A 24,638-nucleotide genomic window follows, 5' to 3' on the forward strand; every position below is an offset into this window, starting at 1 on the left:
AAAATTATTCCATAGGTTAATAAGTTTCCACTGGTACATTTGATTTCCTGAGTTGCTGTCAAGAGCAGCATAGAGTGGTTAGAATATATATATATATATATATATATATATATATATATATATATATACACACATACACACACACACACAAATCGAAAAATAAGCACTGTTTGTGGAGAATGGAGATTTGAATTTTAGTCTTATATATACTCTCAATTCCTTGTCTCTGGCCAACTTACTTGAAATTTCTTATTTAATTTCCACATTTTTTATTAAAAATACAAAACTCATGACTCCACTAGTCATCATCAGTAGGAACCTGACATAATTAAATAGATTATAGGAGCCAGATGCATTGGCACATGCCTGAAATCTCCATGGCTTGGGAGGCTAAGGCAGGAGGTCATGAGTTTAAAGCCAGCCTCAGCAACTTATCAAGACCCTAAGTAACTCAATGAGATCCTGTATCTAAATAAACTATAAAAAAGGGCTAGGGGTGTGGTTCAGTGGTTAAGCTCCTATGTGTTCAATCCCTAGTACCAAAAAATAAAAATAAAAGATTGTAAGACTCTGTCTTTTTTGTTAGTTAAATCTAAGGGAATTACTTTTTATGTAAATTATTGAATAACTTGAGATACAGGTGACATTCTTGTCTACACATGACCCAAGTGACAGAAATTCACAAAGAAATTTTATAAATGTTCTGCCTACTATAAAGTCCAGTGTTTTTCCTCCCTACTACAAAGACTACAGTGACCCACATAAATATTAGTTTTAAGAGCAGTAAGTACTTTGCTTCTGCAAAATTTATAGCTTTCCTGGGAAGTTGATAGTTCATAGAGGAATGGTCAAATTTCCTTCATACCCCAGAACATAAACATCAATTTTTAAAATTTTTTAATCTATGCTCAATTAGCATTAAATGAAAGTAAAGGAAAAGCCATTATGCAGATATATCCATTAAGACTCATTTTTCTTTAAAGGTCAGCTACAATGAGGGGTGCAAATAGCCTGATCTGACAGTTCTGCTTATAGTTAATGTCAAGATTCCTATTTTTATTCATATTATAGCTCAACATATCAAGGTCTGAGACTCTATGGTAGTACAATTATGTCCTTACCACAATATTTATAGAGCAACATGCAAGCCCCTGAGTTTATAGAACTCATACTTGCCACACTCAATCATCAATAGTTATTTTTGGACAGAGAAATATCATCCATCCAAATAATTCTGAAAGTCCTCTGGATGTGAAGTAGTCCTGAGAAAGTGATTTCTCTTGTAAACTTTAATAAATTACTAAGTCTCTGAAATTTTGTGCATTTTTTTAAATTTAAAGTACCTTCTGAAGAGATCTTTTAGCTCAGGAATTTAAGCAAATAATAAAAGATTTGAGAAGACCAAAAGAATGGTAAAAAAATGGCAAACATAGGTCTGAGGATGTGGTTCAAGTGGTAATGCGCTCGCCTGGCATGCTCAGGGCGCTGGGTTTGATCCTCAGCACCACATAAAAATAAAACAAAGTTGTTGTGTCCACTGAAAACTAACAAATAAATATTAAAAAAAATTCTCTCTCTTTTTCTCTCTCTCTCTCTAGAAAAAAAATGGCAAACATGCTTACTTAGTGGATAGCTTGTTTCAAAAAAGCATTAATATGGCATAATTCCAACAACAGTTTTGACTGGCTTAATGAATAGTGTTATTTTTCAAAATATTGACTGCCCTTAGGCCATGGGTAATCAGAGTTAGGGACTTGGTTGTCCTAGATCATACACTGCTACTTGACTACAATTCACTTTCTTTTTTTAAGTTTAATGTTCCACTCAAAGATTCTCAACTTCTTTTTAATGGCTCTTCCTTCTCTAACACCCTATAGTACCAGTATTATACCATATTTTTCTCACTTTTAGGATTTTCCTTGACAGATACCATCCACCCGTTTTGCCTGCCAGACACGTAAGAAGAGTTCCATGTACAATGCTCACTCTCAAGTCATCTCCAGATCATACTTCTCTTTTGAGCTCTAAATCCCCAATTCTTCTTTCATAATACTTCCTAACATAACCTTATATGTATGTCACAATAATTTTCCCTTTGCTTGCTCCATCTACCTGGTAAACCCCTAATTTTCTTCTAAAACTCTGCTTAACTAAGGTCAATTCTACAATGTCAAAGAAGGCTGAAAACTTGCAACGGGATAACAGAAAAGCCCTGGGTCTTTCAGGTTGGTAGATTAGAGAGATTCTCTCTGTAGTATTATGGACTCTCTAGTATAATGTACCTTTCTCCATTGTGACACTTTGTTATAGGACAAAACACTATTTCAAAAATGTTGGCATAATGAAATTTATTTGCATGAAAATATGCAGGAGTGATGAGAAAAATCAGAATGAGAGAATGTCTTATTTCCCAAGAGAGTCATTCCTCTTAGTGCCAAGAAGAGCTTCTTTTTGTGTATACTAAAGTTGAGTTCTGTTTTAGTCAATTTTTTCTTTGCTGTGACCAAAAGACAGGGCAAGAGCAATTAGAAGAAGAACAGTGTATTATGGTTGTCAGTTTCAGAGGTCTTAGTCCATGGAAAATGGAGTCCATACCTCTGGGCGTAAGATAAGGTAGGTGGAAGGACATTGTGGGGGCCATGACTGTGTTCAGGTCATGGCGATAAGGAAGCAGAAATAGAGCTCTGTTCACCATGGATAAAAGTATATGCTATATACCCTAAAGGCATCTCTCAACTGACCTACCTTCTCTAGCCATGGCCTACCTGCTGGTAGTTAATGACCAGTGAATCCACATCAATGAGGATTAGGTTACAACTCTTATAATCTAATCATTTCACCTCTAAATGGTCTTGCATTGTCTCACATAAACTTTTGGAGGATACCACACATCTAGATCATAAGCCACAGTGCACAGAATAGACCAACAGAACAACCTAGAGGTCGTTACAGGATTTTAGCAACAACTGAGCACATGCACATTAACCAATAAGTAAATAAGGCCTATAGAAAATGATTTAACTCTGAAATTTCCCTTTTCCTGTTGACTAGGTAATACTGCTGCTATTGTGCCCCTGCACATCTCTACTGTATTGTCATCTCTGTCTTCATATGACTGATCTTAACTGCTGTTCTCCACTTCTGGCTGACCTTGCAAAGTCTCATAGATCCATATCCACATATCTGTAACATTTTGCTGAACATATTTGTTCACATATAAATCCACCTTCTATTCCTCAACTTTTGGTTCCCTTTTGTTAGAGACAGTATTATTGGTTTATATGTCATGACACTTGGCACAGAGTCTAGACAATTTATGAAACTTGATAGTATGTGTGAAATTAAATGGTCAAAGTTGTCTGTGACTATTTATTGAGCACTTCCTATATTCTAGCCTTCTAGCCTCTGTATTAGCCACTGGGGCCACATTTGTGAACATAAATCACCTCATGGATCTAGTGTTCAAAGTTCATAAAGGCAAGTTTGCATATCTACACTAGAGAGGGTTTGTTATTACTGTTATTTGTGTACCTTATAAAATACTCTTTGGATATCCATAGAAAAATTTGTTTTTATTACTTCATTTGGGCTTATTTCATCTTATTCTTTGCATTCTGCTCCATTAGTTGCTGAGAGCCATAGCCCAGTCGGAATGATGCATGGCATTTTTGCCAGAACGGACTGGTTGAAAGGTGACGCCAGCAAGCCTTGAGATGATGATGGTTATGTTAAGCTGTGTATTCATTTATATATTAGACCCCTGCTTTCTACCTCGGCCTGCTATTTTGGAATTCTTGTGGGGATTCCCGGAGAGTTCCCATTGGTTGGGGAAGTGCCAGAGGCGGGATTTCCAGTTGGTAGTTCCTGGAGGAGCCGCATGGCGTTCGGGAGAGTTCCTGGGGAGCGTGTGTGGAGTGTGCTGGTGGAGTTCAGAAATAAAGTTTGTTCCTGCTTCAGTGGCTCGTGATTTGTGCCCAGCCAGACTGCAGCAATTAGTGACCTGCCGTTGGGTGTCAATAAGTGGGTCCATTGCTTTCTAGTGCATATATTGTGTGCTTTCCATATTCACAGCTGTGACAGGATTGGCACCACTAAAATCATGGAAGTCCACACCCAAGCTCTGAAACCTCATTGATGATCAGAACCACTGTAGGGAGCTTAAAATTATGCGTTTTAAGGCTCTCTGTCAAGAACAGATTTTGTAAATTTGGAATGAAACCTAATATATGATATGTTTAAAACCCTTCCCTTCCTGTCTCTATCCTCCCATCTCCCACTCCCCCACCCCTCAAACCTCAACACTGTAATTCTGATGATTCACTAAAGTCTGGAAAAGACTTCTCTAGGTCACTGAGGATTGGCTCTGTGGGAACTTCCTTGAGAATCCCAGGAACAATTCTATATAGATTGTGTAATGTTCTTTCTGATATCTCAAACCTAAATTGCTTTTAATATGAATTTAAGTTTGCTTCATTCTCCATACTTCCACCCAAAATAGAATATTCAGAATCATCTTTTACATATTTTTGTGTTCATGTCTCCATATTTAGAGATCAAGCCATTGAATTTGGCAACCACCATGAATTTCAAATTTCTTCTATCATTTCATTCCCCACAGCCCCTGCTCTAGTTAATTCTGAGTAATGTCTCTCCAGAACTCTTCCAATTATCTCAATGGCTTTCTCTACTTCAGTCCCTTGGACCTCTTAACTCAGTGCCTAAACTTCCTCATGACTGATTTATCTGAAAAAGAAGCTGATCACCACTCCCAAATTTAAAATATTAATTGGCTCCCTGGAGCCTACAGCATTAAGCCTAAACTTCATGAGATAAAATTTAAGGTTTTCTTCAATATAGCTGAATTTATTTTTATATTCTTTCTCTAAATGCTGTATTTACTTTTTTTTGTCCACAGCAAGCTAAAGTCATTCTCTAAACACATTATGCATTCTACTCATTTTTGTTTATTTCTTCTACCTAAAAGTCACCTTCTGTCTAAAATTTTTCCACCCATGAAAGGACAATTGAAACATTACATCTAGGTGGGTGTAGTATCACATATCTATAATCCCAGCTATGAGGGAGTTGATGAAGGAAGATTGCAAGTTTGAGGCAAGTGTCTGTAACGTAATGAAACCCTGTGTCAAAAAATAAAATAAAATAAAAATAAAGGGCTGGGGATGTAGCTCAGTGGTAGAGTGCTTGCCTAGCAAGCATGTGGCCCATGATTCACTTCCCTGTAAAATACACACACACATATACACACACACATACATACACACACATACACACATACAGTTACTGCTACTTATCTGTAAAAATGTGTCTTATCTCATGTTGTTGATTGGTTTGTTTATTTGGAGGGGGGGCAAATTTTGATGGCATGAGTAAATATTCACAATTTAAACATTAGTGATATATACATAGCTAAAATTACTATATTGATCTATTTTTGTACCAGTTTTTATACACATATACAGACTCACAATGTGACAGCTGCATTGTGTCAATTTGGTTTGACAGGGAACAATGTTGTTCTACTTTAGTGTTTCCTAAAAAAAAATTCACTGATGGTCCTCTGGTAGAATTATGGCACGGGACTGGAAAGCAGAGGTGAAAAATAGCAGTCATTTCTCCCCGAACTTATTTTCATGGTCCTACACAGTAATGATCAGGTGAAGGTTGTTTGGCAGTTCCCGGGAACTCTCTCTCTCTGCTTTTTATCCAGCTACCGTATTTTCTTCCCTTATGACTAAGAGTGATTACACACAGACACAGCTTCCCTGAGCTCTCCCCATGAGCTTCCACATTGAAAACCACTTCAGGAGTTGATCATACTTGTCTTCTTAGTTTACTGCTTGGCAACCTCTTCTTTGAATTCTGAATCTTTAAATTGGGTGACTCCTCCCTCCTTATCCCATATGTTCATACTGACGCCAAGTCTATAACTGACTCTGAATACATGAGGGGAGACAGAAAGAGAAGAACGCGTGTGCCTCTGTATGTTTATACTCCAGATAAATAGATATGTATATAGATAGATGATAGATTTAACGTACATCTCTGTAAAAAGACAACTGACATCAGTTCACAGATGGTTAGTTGAATAATCTATGCTGATTTAATCTTATGATTTGGGTTTCTGTTTCCTATTATATTGCCATTGAATCTAATTATTTATATATTTGTTTGTTTGTTTAAAGGAGAATAATTCCACCAGATGACCACCAGTGATTCCACTGAATTGAAAGTATAGCCTGTTCCTCTGGCTGCTTTAGGATCCTCCAGGTGCTTCATAAATAAGCAGAAAGACTCAGATTGTGGAACTGATTATAACCATCAAAGATATAAGATTGTTGATGTATAATGAGAGCAGGGAGGAAAAGGAATCCACAGTGTCCTGTGGATTCTCAATGTGCCTTCTTGTATCACACTAACCTGATATATTCAAGTACTTTTAATGTTTTCAACCCTCAGTGACTAAGATTTGAATCATTCACTGCAAAAAAGGAATCCAATCAACCCAGGTGCTGTTTAAAGGGAAATATGAAGAAGTATATGGAAAAGGTAACAGTGAAATCAACTCATAAAGAGAGTCCCAAGACAATCTGAGGAAACAACAAATTTGGTTGTTACTTTCTTTAATATTTAGTTTATTACTTCTCTTTTACCAAAATTTTATAACCAGTATAAAAGTTTAAATCCAGTGAGAAATCTCTACAATGTAGCTAAGTAATAGTTTACAAAATGGGGGAAATCTCTACAATGTAGCTAAGTAATGGTTTAGAAAATTTGAGATAGCAGTTATAAAACCAAAAGACTAATGGACATCTATCTAGTCCAGAGCATCTGGGAACCAAGTTGTACAAATGATCTAACTAGATTTTGGATTTTATCTCTATGGTTATGGGATGAATGTGTTTCCAGTTTTCCTCATGTTATATTGGGGGTTTTAGTTATTTGCTTCCCATAAAGTATGAATATGAAAATGAAGATACACCTGTGTGCTGGGGAAGTATAAGGAGAGGACTGTCAAGGATACGAGTCACTCTTTCAGTGTCCATCCTAACTTGTAGGAGTGCTTCATCATGAGCATTATGAAAACTAATGAGGGCAATTTCCTATAGAAATTAATTTCTATAGACCCTTGGCGACTTGAACGGAAACATATAAAAAAAGAAGAGGCTTCTACCAATGATTTTTAAATTTGCATGAGTGACAAAAATGCATAAGGAGTTTAAACATAATCTACAATAGCCTGGCCGAATGGTCACACAGACTCCCACTAACCCTAGTGTCTATCACCCTATGGTAAAGGCAGAGCCAGTAGAGGTCAAATCCAACCCTTCTGATTGCTGGACACTGGCTGTGATTTCTGCTTCTCATTTATCTTGTTTCCTTGACTGTACATCAAGGTCTCAAAATTCAGACTCTTCAAGCATTTTGTAAGGTATTTGTTAGCTTTTAAGTAAGTTCCTTTTCCATTTACCCTAGCAAAATTTAGCCGCTGCTCCTTTCAGTGAAGAACCTTGCACTATTTCTTAGGTATTTGAACTCATACTGTGTGTGTGTGTGTGTGTGTGTGTGTGCACGTGCATGCGTGCACTTACTGACTTCTAAGGTTCTCCCTTTGAAAATTCTGCTAATAATATCCCATGAATAGTAAAATCTTTCCATTTTTTTTTTAAGTATCTTATTATCCAAAACACACTTTCATTTATTCAACAGCTTCACTGTGTGCATACCACATGACCGACACTGAGTAAACACATGCACACATGAGTGAGATGGACTCTTGGTTCCTAATATTTTTATTATGCTAAAGGAGGATATTTTTAAGTTTTATAAATAATAAAAATATAACTGACATATTTGAGAAATTTGTATACAGTTCAAGATTTTATTTCTATGTGTGTTTTTAGGTAATAGTAATAAATAGAATTTGGGGAAATATTTTTTAAATAAACATGAGAATTTAGGTTTTATAACTAGTATGTTAAGCTATGTGTCTATACATATCTATATCTATCTATCTATATGTATATGTACTCACATTCATAGTTATGTATACACGTACTTATATATACCTAGACCAATATAGATATAGCAAAAATAAGGGTATATATAATATGTATGTGCATATAATACTTATAATTATTAGTTACCAGTATGCTTCCATCATTGTTAATACAGAAATATCCTAAATATCAAGATCTAATCAAAGTAAGATTTTTCTCCAAATTAAATGTCTATAATTTTAATACCAACCAGAGCTTTTTATAGAAAATCAAACAAATATTTCAATTTTTCTATTTAAAAAATGATATTAGTATACAAATACATTTTTACTAAAGTTTCTTTTAAAATAATCTTCAAAAATATTCTCATATACTTCAAGCATTAGTGATTATACATGAAAATACCATCCCGATTTTCTCCCTCACTACATAAGTATAGCTTTGTGATCATTAATTATTTTCTAGTTCACTGAAACTTAATACCCGCTACACACCATTGCCTCATTGGCAAAAGATTGGGCTAAACTCTTCAGGTGGGAAGCTGGTGAGACTTTCCATTCTGGTGCCAGGGACTACAGGACATATAAACTAAGATTACACCTTTTGAAGACTCTTGTTGATGAGGAAAGAACTGTTTCCTAAGATGTGCCAGTTGGAAGCCCCTTAGGGACAGACACCACATGACTTGAAGAGGAAAAGCATGGCCCACATAGAAATGGAAGATCAAAACTTTCAAATAAATCTGATCGCGTGTTTTACCTCTGTGGGTTTAAAGATCATAAATACCCAGCAAATTAGAAGTGTTTCAAGAAAACAAGACTGCCCTATCTTAACAAATGTCAGTGCCTCGCTGTTTCAGAGAGCATTGCCCTGACACTGAGACTCAAGAAATCTTCAGTCCTTTAAAGCCACCATGTTTTTTTCTGAACACACAAAAAGCAGTTTTTGTCTAAAAGTAAGTGCCATACACCTGAATACAGAGTTATTTACAATCTAAGTTATAACAAGAGGTGACCAGAGGTTTCTCCTTTTGATTTCCATTTCTAGTGTTCATTTCTATTTTTGACTCTTGTCCTTTACGTTTTAGTAAGCCTTTGTAAGAACAAGAGCATAAAAGCTAAAATTGAAATTGCACTAGGAAAGTCACCCAGACCTTAAATCTTGACAGGGATATTGGTGTTTGGTGATATTAACTTTAGGCTTATCTGTCTGAATCCTCTTGCACACGTTTGCAGAAGTGCCCCATCTTTTTGGAGATTTTTCCCTTGGGAGAGTTAATCCTGCTTTTCTTACTCTCCTACTCCACCCTTCAGCATTCACAAATTCCACAAAAGGGGGAACAGCCTTCTTCATGAAATGTGGCACTTTTGAAATACTTTTCCTATCCTAAGAATTGGCAGAAGGTTTATATTAGCATTGGAAGTGGCATTGACTGTGTCTCCTCTCAAGTTTAAATTTGATTATTTTCAGCCTTTTACATTATTTTAAAAATTTCTTTTAGGCAAGGGCAGATTCTCATTCAAATCCTACCTGCTGTGCAAGCACTACAAAAGATTGAAGGGATGGGAATGCACTGAAGCAGCCCAAATTCATCCTTTGACCTCCAAGCTCAAGTAGCTGTCATGCACAAATTTGATTTTTGCTAGAAAGATCCATTTTTTTAATCCCTCAAAGGGGAAAGCTAATGAGACTAAATGAGTTGAGGAATTATTTCTTAAGCAATTTTTCACAAGCAACTTATAATAAATTTGGGAGTTTTCTTTCCAATATATATTTTTCTTGGGCAATTTGGAAAGTGAGGACAGAGAATTTCTTGATTTAGAAAATAGAAAAGATGTTAGGGGATAAATACAAATGAGAAAACCCAGCAAGGTGGCCACATGGTACAGTAGAAAATATCTTAAACTTGGAATTTGAAGATATATGCTAAAATATTTAAATGCCATTTATACCTCTTAAGAGCCATGTATCATCTTTTTCTGTTTTTTCCCTCCTTTTACCCTAACTGAATGTAATCATCTATAATGATGTTGGGTTGTCCCATCCAATCTCTTTCCCTCCACTTAGAAGTTTTCCTGAAAAAGGAAGTGAATTACTCATTCACAAAGGATTGAGCACAGTTGATGACTGAAAAAGGCATTTGTCTAATTCTAATGGATTTTGAGATAATCAGGGATATCATCCATGCATAAGATCTAGAAAAGTAGCCATACAATGTTTGCTTAAATACTGTAAAGAAGAAATTTTCAAGATAACAATTTAAGGATGGAGAGAAAAGTTTGGGCTAAATGAATGGGAGAGGATTTCACAGAGCAACATGACTTAATCTGTGCCCTGAGTTCTTGGTAGAGTTTTCTAAGGTTAATGAAGAGACCATTGCAATATGATGGAATTATATTGACATGAGGCAAAAATTGCTAACCAAGTTGGAAATAAAATTTAAAACACATTGACTTTCAGTTTATCCTCTATTATGTAAAGTGATTATAAGGAGGTAATTATTTATTATCATGGGATAATTGTGAGTATTCAACAATATAATATATAGGAAAGAGAACAGGGATCTGGCCCACACCAGTTGCTCCCTTAATGATTGAGTTCTAGAAGAGGCAAGGCAAAGGGAAGGCATGGCAGTGATAACATGTTCTGTTCAGAGATGAGTGCAGAGACCAGGCTGTCTAAGAATAATTCCTCGCTTTAGATAGTGAACTGCAGTGAGAAGGCATTTCTCTTTGTGGTTCATAAAGTCACTCTGACCTACCTATGATAATTCACCCATCTTAATGAAATCTGGGCTTTAAGATTTTCCACCTAAATTTGAATTCTTAATTTCTTCTTTTGTTGAATTTACTTAAATTCACTTCTTATTGATATCCATACAAACCCAAAACAACAGGTCAATATAACATAAAAATCAATAAGGACAAAGGGGAAAAAATACAAATGAGAAGTGGCTGTAGGTTACTGAATGACTAATATGAGTAAATTCAGTAGAAGAACCTGATGCACTAAAAGTGTACATGGATGCATGTAATATTGTAAATATACATTTGGTCTTCCTCCCTATTTTCTTGCATCCATCTACTAAAATTCTTGTAATCTTCACAATAACAGTTTTTTTCCTGTATGCAAATAAGTTGAATGAAGGCTAGTAATTTCAGGATGGAGTTGGTCAAGAAGAAATTCAGGCATGATTAGAAGGTTAGGACTTTCAGTTCCATGCTCTAACCTCATGGAGAGGAGAGCAGCTGAAGGTCAAGTTGATTAACATTGGCTCATGACTTAATCAATTATTCCCATGTAATAAAACCTCCATAAAAAAAACATAAAGAAAGCATTCAGAGAGCTTTCAGAGAACTGAACACATAGAGACTCCTAGAAGTTTATACATGCAGAAAGGGCATGGGAGTTCTATACCTCTTTCCCATACCTCAGCCTATGCATCTCTTCATCTATACCTTCTCCAATATGCCTCTGAACTAATAAATGTGTTTTCCTGAGTTCTGTGTTCCATTCTGACAAATGAAGTATGCCCATGGATGGGGTTGTGGCAATTACAGTTAGTACATAGTGGCAGAAACACTGGTAAGATAACCTAGGTCTTGCAATTGGCATCTGGCACATGGAGCGGGCTGTCTTGGAGACTGAGCTTTTATGCTCTGAAATCCAAAACTATGTACATATAAATAATATCAAAAATGACTTGCATAAGAGGATACAGCTGGTGTCCACCGTAGAACTGATTGTTGCTTACTGGTGGGTAGAAATCCCCACATCTTTTGAGATTGTATAAGTCTAGCAAGTTGATTGTTGTGGTATGAGAGCACAGGAAAAGATTTCCTATTTCCCACCGAATGCACTTTGAACTTTGGTACATTCTGAAATCACACATCAATTAGCTCTTATTAAGTTATGTCACAGTTAAAAAAAATAATTGCCCCCAAATATCTGGGTTTACAACAGTATTTCTCACTCTCATATATCTATTGAAAGTTGATTTCAGTTAGCGTAACTTGTGCTCTGACCAGGCCCCAGGTTGCACATGTGGTCTTGTGGCAGAGGCAAAAGGGTTATGGTCACGATTGTAACCACTCTCAAAGTATGGCACCAGGGGTGTTTGGCACTTCTGTTTATTTTACAATGGTCAAGGAAAGTCAAGTGCAGCAGGTATGTGCACTCTACCAAACAAGGCACTTCAAGATGCATATCAACTGAGAGTGAAGTACCATCCTCTGACAAATGAGGAAATGACAACCAGAAACAAAGGTACAATCTCTATCATAATCATAAGTACCTGAATTATAGTTTTCTAAGAATTAACATATGATTACTTTGTCCCCAACCTTTAAGGGAAAATGTAGCTCAGAGCTAGCATGTCACTTTTGCTTCTCTAAATCCGTCTCTATTTCACGGACGTGCAAAATTGCACTTATCTATTTCATTTGCCTGTTCTTCTGTGGGCCACTTCAGAGACGCTGTCTATTCCTAACATATCTAAGTCAGACAAAGTGGCAAGTCTGTAGTTATTCTCTGAGATCTCCCTCTTGGGTATGCATATTATTGTGCAGAGAGGTTAGTGGGTTTCACAGAATCTAGATTTATTGATAAGTTTCTGGGTGCTCCTAATATATGTTAAAAGGCATTGTGCCATGCAAAGTAGTGACCTTGCATTTAAAGAATTGCCTCAAGTAAGATGCAGAGTGTGTAATGGATAAATCAGTCACTGTCAAGGGTCTTTGGAAAGTATGGCTATCATTACCGCTGGAGCAATGAGTGAGCTGGGTTTCAAGCAGTCCCCATCTGTAGCTAATATTATAAAGCCAGTGTCTGAGGCATCTTTGTTCTTATTGTGGCAATATATCTCAGACTTTTCTTTATCTTAGGTAATCCAGTACCCCAGAAAGATGATGCTGGAACTCTGAAAGAAAAAATAAAAAGCTGATAAGATAACAGCTTACAGTGACATTTATATAATTGCCCCAGTCAGAACTCATTTCCAGCTGCCTATGTGGGAGCGTGCTTCCGTGTGTAGCTAGGAAACAGGGAAGGCAAATAGCTGCTTCTCTTTGGTGCCAACCTTATGAACTATTCACGTTTAAAGGAAAGAATTCCACCCAGGAATCCTGTACTTGCTGTCACAGAGATTTACCTCCTAAGCTCCAATTATTTTTGAAAGATAATTAAAAAAGACTTGTCATGACAGATCTACTGGTCCCTACTTGCAACCAAAAGAAAGTTCCTTAGCAATCAGTAAAATTCTCCATGTCCCCCACCCCATTTGTATACTATTGATATCCCCTAACATTTTATTTTAACTGAAGTATTAACCTAAAAATTCCGCTGGGTTGACAGTAGCATGTGAACTGACATATCTCTGTCTGCAGCCAGCAGAAAATATTTTACTTTGTAGGGCTCACCTAGAAGCTTTTGCCTTGAATTCCTACTTGAAGATTTGAGGCAGTCTTTTCCTGTATCTTTGTGTAATCAATGGTCTCTGTTTCCTCACTGCAGGGATATCAACACTTTACAGGGATCAAAATTATACCTCCCTGCTCTACCATTAAGCTACCATGACCCATCCCTGAATGCTGTGAGTGAGACTCAGTAAAGAGAAAAATTCAAATGACAGATATATTTCTGGTAGTCTACTCAGTCACTCTGATTTTATTCTATATAAAATATAAATATAAAGAGCAACTTTATTTACAAATTGTATTTGTCTTTCCCATCAATATCCTTTCTTTCCATGACCCTTGGAAGAATCTTAGTCTATTTACCTCTAACTCTCCCATTCCTAGAACTCTTGGGGAGGTGTCTTCTCAGCTATTCTGTACTGAGATACAAACCTTAACCCAAGCCATTTTTCAGTTGTCCAATGACCTGGTTAAGTTGACTCAGAAAGGTTTATACTATCTCCATTTAAAAGGCTGGAATCTTGATGAAAAACAAATTTTCTTTTCTTCCATTCACATGGTCCCCACTCTTTGAGACTAAAGTCACTGAAATGGTGAATTAGAGTACAGTGACTTAGAAAAACTTATCTTTAAGGATCTGCACTTTAGCCCCCAGGAGGGCAGAGAAAGATGATGGAATAGTGCTCTTCCACTACTAGTGCTGTCCCCCAAAGAAACACCAATTTGAACAACTATCCACACGCAAAAAAACTTCACAATGGCTAAGGAAGCCAGAAATTGTTCTCTAGGCAGCTGTGGTGAGGACTTAGCACTTCAAACCCTGTATATCAGAAGAGCTGATTCTAAACCCAGTTCCACCACCTTTGAGCTATGTGATGCTGACGGGTCTCCTTCCTGATCTCTAAGAGTCTTTTATCCTCATTTGAAAAATTAAAACATATATATATATATATATATATATATATATATATATATATATATATATATAAAATCTCTGCCCCAAAAAAAGAGTCTGCACTTTGGAAAAATGTAATTTGTTTAGAGGTCATCTGAGACAGACAAAGAGTACATACAAATAACTTGACAATCACATGATTCATTTTATACTGTGAGGTGAGATCTCAGGACAGGGACTTTGTATTACTCATTGTTGTATTTTCAATCTTTAGAATACTGGTTGGCTCACAGTGATTTTTCAATAAGTATTGGTGATTTGAATAATGAGAAAAGCAAAAAGAATGCATTATTATACATGATCATAATTCTATCCATATGTATCATTTATCATTGACTAAGTTAAGATGCTGTGAAAACAGTATAAGAGAACTGTACTACATTTTTTTTCTTATTGCATTGGAAAATCCACAACCATTCAACAAGATGAAGACTATTATGATCGTTTGCCATTGATAAAAACAAAACCAAAAACAAAAAAATTAAGTCTACAAGATTTTAGCTTGCTTGCATGATATTTTGCACAGGTACAAAATTTGCTGTTTGTGCTTTGTTTAACAAAGATATCTAGTTGACAGGCAAAAGTAGAGATAAGATAATGAAGAAAGTAAAGGAATCAGGAAAAAAGAATGACCAAGATATGAAGTGGCAGAGCCTGCATTGCTGAATGAGTACCTTCTAGTTCCAAAAGGTACTCTTTTCTCTTATTACTACTAAAAATATGCATGGATTCCATTGATATGTTCAGATGTATTTTATTTGCAAAGTTACTGGGTACTGGGATTATAATGTTATGTGTAATAGAAACTCTACCTTCAAGAATCTTTGAATCTAATGGGAATGTTCATAAATCAATATATTAAACTTAATTTTGAATAAAAAATGGGCACTTATAAATCAGAAAAAATGTATTTTTTGTTTGTGTTTTTTTAACCAGGGATTGAACCCAGGGGCACTTAACCACTAAACCATATCCCCAACCCTTTTTATTTTTTCATTTAGAGACAGAGTTTCGCTCAGTTGCTGAGGTTTGCTTTGAACTTCTGATTTTCCTGCCTCACCTCCAGAGGCACTAGGATGACAGACATGCACCACTGCACCCAGAAATGTGATCTTTTTTATGACCAAAATGTAAGTCAATGCTCAGAAAAGATGTGAAATTGGAAGTAACTTTTGGCTGTCTTGATTTTCCTGTGACTTCTCCCATCTTTTTAAAGCAAGTTCACCTTCATCCGTTTCCTTCTGCCTATTTCAAAATTCCCCTATTCAAAAATTTAGTATCAGTTGTTAACACACAATATGAATTTTACTCTTTGAGCTACATTTTTGAGATTTGTCAGCATTTAATCCCAGTGTCTATTTGTGGAACTCATGCCCCCCAGCAAGCAGGCAGGTGGCATTTCTGTGCAGTGAGCATATATTCATGAAGATATTATTCTATTCCCATATTCTCTGCTTATATAGAAACCTGAACTTAGTTGAGATAATACCATACAAAATAGAGGATTGTGACTCAGCAGTCCTGACTCGATGTTTCCTTGTTACCATTCTACTAGTCTTGCCTTATATCAAACTACCGTTCCTGAAACATGTTATATAGGAAACACCATAAGTATTCCTAGAAATAACCACATATGGATATAAGTTTTCATTAAATGTTATGTATGTCTGAAGCATATATCATAACATTAATGTTTTAATATAAAAATATTTAAGGATTTTAATGGCTATAAAATATGTAATAATACAAATTCCTCTTAACTTCTTTTAAGTAGCCCTCAACTGATCTTCCTTTAGTATTTCATAATTTTTTTATCATAAAAAAGTCAAAATTAATGTCATTAAGTAATAAGTCTGTGCATGTGTACCTGATTATTTCCCTAACACAAATTCCTAGAAGTAAATAAATTCTTTATGCAACACCACTGAAAATGTAAAATGATTTCAAAATTAACATTTAAAAATGTGTCAAATTACATGTGTACATATGAATAAGAGTGTTACATACACTCTTAGCTGTTTTCTTACACCCTTTTTGAAAACATTTTTTTCCAATCAATGCACCTCATGTCCTACAAGACTGCTTCCAGAAGAAAGAAATGAATAATACAGTATTCTGGCTCATAGGAAACATTCAGAAATATTTGAGAGAGATAAATGAGTGTATGGGTGGATGACTGACTTTTCTTCACAAGCCATGGGCAGAATGTCATGCTCTCGCTGTGTTTGTTCTTTCTGTCTACAACTGCTACATCCATGCATGGCTCTTTTTTGTTGTTTGTTTTTTTTTCACATGAACCATGCGCAAGTCCAATAACTTGATGGCTGTTACCTCCCTTCTTTCAACCAAACTTCTCCTTCTCCACAAATGGAATATTAGTGATACAAAATTACTGCTGCTGAAGTTCCCCCATTGAAACTTGTTGACTCCTCTGTTGGGACAAAAATCTGATGTCATTATATTAGACATTCTCTGTGCTGTGTAGAGCTTCTGTCTAAAAATTTCATATGTTTATTTTCTATTAAAGAGGATTTAAAATAGAACCTCTGACCTATTCTTTAAGGAAAAATATGTATTATCACAACCTTTATGGTACTTTCAAAAGCTCTTTGGGACTCCACCATGTGAGTTGACTACAAGATACTCAGAATTCTTTTTGACAGTGTCAGGTGAGTAACCTACGTAGTAGTTTTGGAAGCCAAAGGACAAGCCTCATGATTTCAAAATCTATCTCAACGGCTCTTAAATTGAGCCCTTGAACTCTCAGAAATATTTCATTTTTCCTCCTTGTTCCTCTCTGAATCTATGCTGTTGAGCTTTCAGTCACTGTACAACTGTCTTTGTTTACTTCTTTTGCCTTTTGTTATTTAAATCTAGTTACATGTTGTTGGAAGATGGTACAAGAAAAGAGATCCCTTATCCTGGAAATGAACAGACCACAGACGTGTTTTCCTTCCCTGTCTTGCCTTTCTAATTCAGAGCCAGGCACTCAGATGTTCTGCTAAGACAGATAAAACTCACTGACTTATACTGAATTCTTCTTGTGGAAGAAAATGTTCTAGCCATCTCAAAGCAACTACCTTCATTTCCAGTGAGTATCAGGCAACAAGAGAAATCCATGCACAAATCTAACAATGAAATGAATTAGAATGCAAACATATCAAGAAACAGAAAGAACCTTCACAGAGATGTGCTCTAATACGTTGAATTTTATTTTCCCCAAACTATACTACATTTTTGAAAATGTACACATTTATTTTTGTTCTTCCAGAATAAAAAAAGAAACAAAAGACCTTCCTTCCCTCAGTGAGGTTAATGACCCCAGATGTGATACAATATAAGAAACCTGAATGAGGCACTTGACAGTTTAGTCTTTTTCTTGCTGATATATTACTTCCTTCTCATTTTAAGGACAGATCATGGCTAAGGAGAAGTCCTGGGTTTGACTTACAAGTGTTCTGCAATTCACTGGTTATGACCTTGGAAAAGTCACTTATTCGCTTTCAAGTTTGGTTTTCATTAGTGACATTAATACCCTTCGCAAACTTTAAGGTTTATTTTGATTTTAATGTAGTTTGATTTGATTTGATGTCATATTTAGTATGTCTATTTTTGTTCCTGCCAAGAATTCATCCATTCTTCTGATCACCATTTCTGACTTTCCTGTGAAGAACCACCCCTCTCTTTATTCTTATCATGCTTATTGGGTGGTTCCCAAGGAGATATTTAACTGTCTGAACAGCATATTCTCTTGTTCACATTGATTGCTCAATGATAGATGCAAGATGGAATGAGAGTAAATGAGAAGAAATAAGGTGGTGACCGGGAATTTTAGACAAGGACTTCTTCTTCGCTCCATGGAACATCAGGATGAGAGTTTGTGAAATAAACATCATTCTTTGGACTGGGGTTGGATGAGGATAGAGTTCTGGGAACCAATACATGAAGCAACAAAATTAACCCAATGAAGTGGAAGAGAGACTTAAGAGAGACAAGACAAGTCCTGATGTTCTTCATTTGAGTTCCTATATCTAGCCGTGCTTGAAGATAGAATACTAGGAATATAGCAGTTATGTAAACCAACAGCTGCTTTTATTTGTGCTAAAGTCAGCTGTTCAGTTAGGATGGTTTTGAAACAAGAGAAAAATATATTACTATAAATGGTTTAAATAACATGGATCACAAATACAAAAGTAGGAAGAGTTTTAGGACATTTAGGCTGTCAGTAACGTCATCAAGACTCACTTTCTTTTGATTTCTCCTATCTGATTTCCATAACAACAATTTCATATAAGGCTCATAGTTACAATAAGGTAATATGCAATCTGATTTATATACTTCCCTGTCCAAAGCAAGAGTGATCCTTCTTTTTAGTAAATATGTCTGGGGAAAAAAAGGGGGTTTTCCCTATAAAATGTTACCTTTATGTTCTATTGGCCAAATTTGTTGAAATGTTCATTCTTACCCACTCCCTATGGTCAGGAGAAAATCATGGCTGATGGATTTAGAACCAGATTTCCTAAAGTCATAAGTATGATTGTGTGGCAGAAACCTGTCTACACTCACCCACCCAGAGAGTGGAGAGGGTCAACCTCATCCACATTACATTGGGGAGAATATAATAGGAAGGGGGTAATTGTGCAGCTGAGTGATATCACAGTGGCCACCACAGCCAGCTGGTGTGGGGGGGTTTCCTGTCATGGGCACCTGACACTGCCATAACAGAGTATCTCATTGATTTGCACCTTAGTTTCCATTACACCTAGTTGTAGATCAGATATAAAGGAGGGACAGAAATTTTCAGTTTCTCTTTTATCTTATTCTTCAGTCGTTCTTTACCAAAAAAAAAAAAAAAAAAAAAAAAAAAAAAAAAACTTTAGGAAGCCCAGCTAGCTAGATGAGATGAAGAGGAGAGAATAGTTTGCAGAAAGAATCTTTCTAGAAAGTGAACTGGAAACCAAAGTAGGTCAGAAGAAGTTCCTCAGACCCGGAAGTTGAGATCACTCCCTCGGAACTATTTTCTATCCTATCCCTAATCCAACTAGGATATTCCAATAGGTCCTGAAACCTTCATCAGAGTTTTAAGAAGTTTAAAATTCTGCTAAGATTTGGAAGTAAAACCTTTAATACAGTTGCTATCTTTTGTCTTCACGCCTAAAATGTCTTCTTTGACATTCATCAGGGTGTTGGGTGACCATCAGAGGCCACATTGTGCCATTTAACCCTAGTTTTCCTGCCTAAAACATGATAGAAAAAAAATTTTCAACCAGATAATGAGAATTGGAACTGGGGAACAAAAACATTCTCTTCCTCTGTTGCTAGACACTAAGGTTATAAAGTGGTATCATATACAGGTGCTGATGGGCTGAGGTCATGGCTGAACAAAAATTACTAACTGTAGGAAGGAGACTTATCTGTAGAGAAAAGAATGAGAAACTCACATATGGAAAATCAAGAAAAAGGATCTTGTTATCCTGAAAAGAAAAAAGAGAAATGCTGAGAAAGACCCTATTCATTGACTTTCTTTCTGTGAAATACAATTGTACTGAGGTCCCTAAATTTTGAAAGTACCTCCACCCTCACCTTCTGCATGTTTCCTGAAAGTCTTAAGCAAAATTGGGTGGTATTTCTGATTTATTTATTAATAATATTGTTTTAGGTAAACCTCCTGAAGGCAAATGCAAAAACATAGACATATGAGAGATTGATGTGTCCTTGTAACAGTACTTGGACAGTCCTGAGGGAGAAAATAACACTCGAAGAATCATAAGAACCTTAACTAGGAGAGAGTTTTAAAGTCTTAGGAATGATAGTCTGAGAAAAAAAAAAAAGAGCCTAGTATTTACTTTGCCCATAACATTTCATATGACCTATTTAATCCTCATAACAACTGCATGACAAATACATTATGATCCTCATTTTTACAGATGAGAAAGTAAAACTCAAAGAGTCCTCATAACTTTCACAGAGAAAAGTGGTAAAGTAAAAATATCTTCTATAACATTGAGGGAAAAATACTCTATACTTTTATACATTTTTTTTCTCCTATTGCCCTTCATGATAAAGATGAGAAATCTTCATATATCTGAGTCTCTTTCTCAAATCAAGCACACCTGTTTTTTTATTATTTGCACAGAAAGTAAGTAGTATTCTAGGCAGAAGAAACAGCATGTGCCAGGGCCCAGGAATGTGGTATCTGGTATTTGAGAGAACTGCACATAGTTCATCTCTAGAAAAGAAGTTTCCCAATGAATCCAGATGAAGCTGGACAAGTAGGGAAGGGGACAGTTCACGGAATCCCATTTAAGAGGTGTTTTTTTGGTTTGGCCATGGGTGATACAGACTCAGAAAGAGAGAGTGCATAGAAACTGTCATCAAAGGTATGAATATGTTGTTTCTGAGCTACAAAACCCATGAAACCATGTAAAACATAGTCATTCACAGATATGGAGAGAGAATACAAATAAATGTTGCCTTGGCTCTCTGAGACAAGAAGAGAAAGGTAAACGGTGGAATTCTATACACTGGATTCTATCTTTATACATACAGTCTTTGGGGTATAGAGCCACACACATGTGATAATGCTAGAATCTTCACAGGTAAATCCAGGCCCCTGGTGGAAGATTTTATGTAATTCTAATAAATTTCTTAGTAAGTTTACAAAATGAGTTTACAGATAGAACAAGCACCCACTGATGAGATCCTGTGAAAATATTTCCATCTGAGACCCAGGTAACCTGGGCATTCTGTTTTCATTCAGTGTTCAAGCAGATTTCTTGGGCGCTGTCTCTCTAGTCACTTGCAGGTTGTGTAGATGGATGACGTTAATTTCAGACGGGGAAATCTCGTAATGTTGTCCTGAACTCGGCAAACAAGGTCAGACATTTGTTCAAGTTGTTGCCCTCCAGGAAAATATGTGCTTGTTTATTCTGTCTGCCTTGTTCTCCTTTTGTGTTTTGTCCAGAGATTGTTTATATGAATTTTACATGCATAAGAAAACATCCTGAATGTTCCCACACTTTACTCTCTTATGTTTCCAACAGAAAATTCAGAGATTTTCTTCGTTAGATTAGAAAGCAGACTGTCATCAGATTAAAATGTGTCAGTGATATAAGGTATAATCAAGGTTGATGTATGCTTATGACAGCTGATCAGGGTGGAAAATCAGCTTTTTTAGGAAGGTTTTATTCTAATAAATGTTTTAAATGAGTGACATCTTTAAACACCTTCTATCTTCTTTTTTACTTCTGAATACCCTGTGGTGCCTCCCTTGCCCTTATGTTTCACTCTCATGTAACTGAAAGGCAACGGACCTTGGCACTCTGTATATCTAATGAAAATTAAGTAGTATTTCTTAAGCAGCAATTATGCACAAAACTGTTCTAGGCATGGCAGAATGGGGTTGCTGTCCTTAAATAGCTTTTAATTTAGATGAGGAGACAAAGTATTTAAAAGTAAAAGGTTAATAACAATAAGAGGTAAAAGTTACTACTAGACATTTGTTAGGTAGTTTGGTTTCTGCCCAGGATTTGTCTGACATCCAACAGGAAATGACAGTGGAGAGCAATCAAAATTTATAACTAGCATTATATCCCCTAATCCCACTGTCACCAACACAGGAAATGACAGAGAGGAGATTCAGAAATGACTCCAAGGTATTGGGCTTGGGTGACAGAGTTAATGATTGCACTTTTCACAAAGAGAGGAAGTAAACAAAGGGAGCTATTCTTGAAAGGAAAAATGAATCTCAAGAAACAGCTTAGATGGCCTTACTTTCCTGCTTTAAAAAAAAAAAAAAAAAAAAGTGTCCATGGCTTCATGCTGCCTGCATGTTGAGTTCTGTAGAGCAAAATGATTTCCTTTTCCAGTCTTCATGCTTAGGGAGTAAGTGACACAAGATTTAATAAACTGCACTCTCTGCCCTTGAACTCAGTGTAAGTGAAGTCATGAGAGTGGATGGATTCCTTGAGAATCAGAATGCTGTAGATCAAACAAAGGTGAATTATCAGGAAGCACATACTCCAGACTTCTGAAACAAAACCAATGGGGAAAGGCCCAGAATAAAGGAAACTGTGGTAAGACATAAGCAGGCCTCTTCAGTTTGTTGCAGTCTGGCAGCACACAAGCACATTAGACTTCCGGAGAAGGACTCAGGCCCTTGATCTGTGATTTTTCTAAGCTCTTTAACTGGTGAGGTGCTAACATTTCCCTGGCATGACCAGGGACTTAGATTCCACAGTACAATGCAGCAGAACCTTGGATGCAAACCTAACCTGACATCTACAAACTGATTGGCTGAGAGCATCAGTGCTCCCTCTCGTGGAACTCTCAGGAACCTGAGAACAAGTCTCAAAAGGACAGCTGTAACAGTAGTGGAGTTCTGATCTGTTTCTCTGGCACCTGTTTGTGGGGGTGTCTTTTTCCCCTCTGCAGGCATTGTCGGTGCATGAGGCTCATGACCTGTGGTTACAGGGATTTGTCTTGGCAGAACCATTGTCCTACAGTTCTCTTCTAAGTGACCCTGCAGGTCTCTTCCAGGACGGACTCCATGAAAGCTTTCAGTGCAGCAGCTTCCAGGAAGCACTACAGTGGCCCAGTAGGAGAGAATCAGCCTTAGGAAAATTAACCCTAACCTTCGAATGTCAAAAGAAATCTGATGGAAGAAATACTAAATGTAGGAGGAAGAAGAGGGCAAGTCACCCCAAGAGACAGAAAAGATTATCCAAAGAAGCACAAGGTGAATGATTTGGGCCACAGAAGCAAAGAGAGAAAAGAATTCCAATAAAGAAGGATATTTCAAGATCTAATTGCTACTGGTCCTCTAGGAAGAAAGAGGCACAAACTAAAGACGAAAGCATAAAAAGGGAGAGAGAGATTAATGAGTATATTTCAGTGGAGGTGTGCAGCCAGAAACCAGATGAAAAGTAAAGAAATTAAGATGAGATAAGAAGAAAGGGGGCAATAGCTTGAGACAGGAAGACCTTGCAGCAAAGATGTTTCTTTTTTTTTCTAACACAAACATATCCTAAGTACTTTTTAAAGGGACCTTTGAGGATGGAAAACATTAAGATGGTTAGAGAAGAGTGTTCCCTGCCAAATGGTTTCTGGTTCACATGAGTTAACATATATTGAAATTAAAGAGTTTCAATGAAGATTTGCATCAGGCGATTGTTTTCACGTGACTACGACAAATTTTGTGATTCTGTGCTCTAATTCATAGAAATATTTCTAACTAGCTTTTCTGTTCACCAAGTCAAGCTGAGAAAATAAAAAAAAATTTTAAAAAAAGGTAGCTGACTACCTTTTGGGTCAGTCATTTTTTGATGACCTTTCACATTTTATCTCCAATCTACTCCTCTCCTCACATATCAAACAGCTTTATCTCTATAAAATGGCATAAGCACACATCTTTCTTTTCTCCCCCAAGCTCTAGGCAAAACAAGTGTGACCAATATCAGTGGTGGATAATTTGTGTGGGAAAACTCTTTTCCTAGGGAATCATATTTCTAAATTCTATTAGTTACAAAGGCAAACAAAAACAAAAGTGAATTGAAAGATTTATTTTTCTTGCTAGAGACTCAGCATTATACAAATGTAAGGTCTTACTATTTTTGAAGTGCAATATTCAGTTGATAAATGAGGAAACTAAGGTATAGGAAACTTAGAAGCATTTTCAACATCACAAGAAAGGTGAATAAATGTACCTCTTCTAAACAACCAGATGCCTTTGACCATTTTTTTTTTCAGTTTTCTGAACTTCTCTGTTGATATGCAACTGAAAATGACTCATTCCCAGGTTGCAAAACCATTTATCCCAGAATATGAGTTTTTTTCTTTTTATCTTGATGGATTTTCCCATTTGAATATTTCTATTTTGAGATTTGACAATCTGTAAGGCATGCCAAGGCAATATCATAACAAGTAGCCATCCTGGGAAAGTGAATGACAATGTCAGTCTAAACAGTAGCCTGATATCCCTTAGAAATGACTTGCTTTTTATTCACTTCACTTCTAACCCATCATCCAGAGATATATACACACCTCTCTACAAATCATACAATATACAAGATATTTACTAAATTTCATGATCTGGAACAAAAAGAGTTAAAGTTGCTTCCTGCTTTCTGATATGGATCCTTGGTTACACCATTAAAAAGGATCTCAGTGCAAACTGAGGCCATAGATCTTCATTAGTTGTATCTGCGACTCAGGCAGCATTAGCTAGAGCCAGTAATAATTACATTCAGAAAA

At 36.3% G+C, this 24,638-nt stretch overlaps 1 pseudogene; it reads right to left on the reverse strand.

Annotated features, from left to right (window-relative positions):
• LOC143642158 (chromobox protein homolog 1 pseudogene) overlaps positions 1-22,881 on the reverse strand; it is a 64,341-nt pseudogene extending 41,460 nt beyond the window's left edge.
• Between the last annotated feature and the right edge of the window lie 1,757 nt (positions 22,882-24,638).

The sequence above is a fragment of the Callospermophilus lateralis genome, chromosome 9 (assembly GCF_048772815.1).
Source record: "Callospermophilus lateralis isolate mCalLat2 chromosome 9, mCalLat2.hap1, whole genome shotgun sequence".
Lineage (NCBI taxonomy): Eukaryota > Metazoa > Chordata > Mammalia > Rodentia > Sciuridae > Callospermophilus > Callospermophilus lateralis.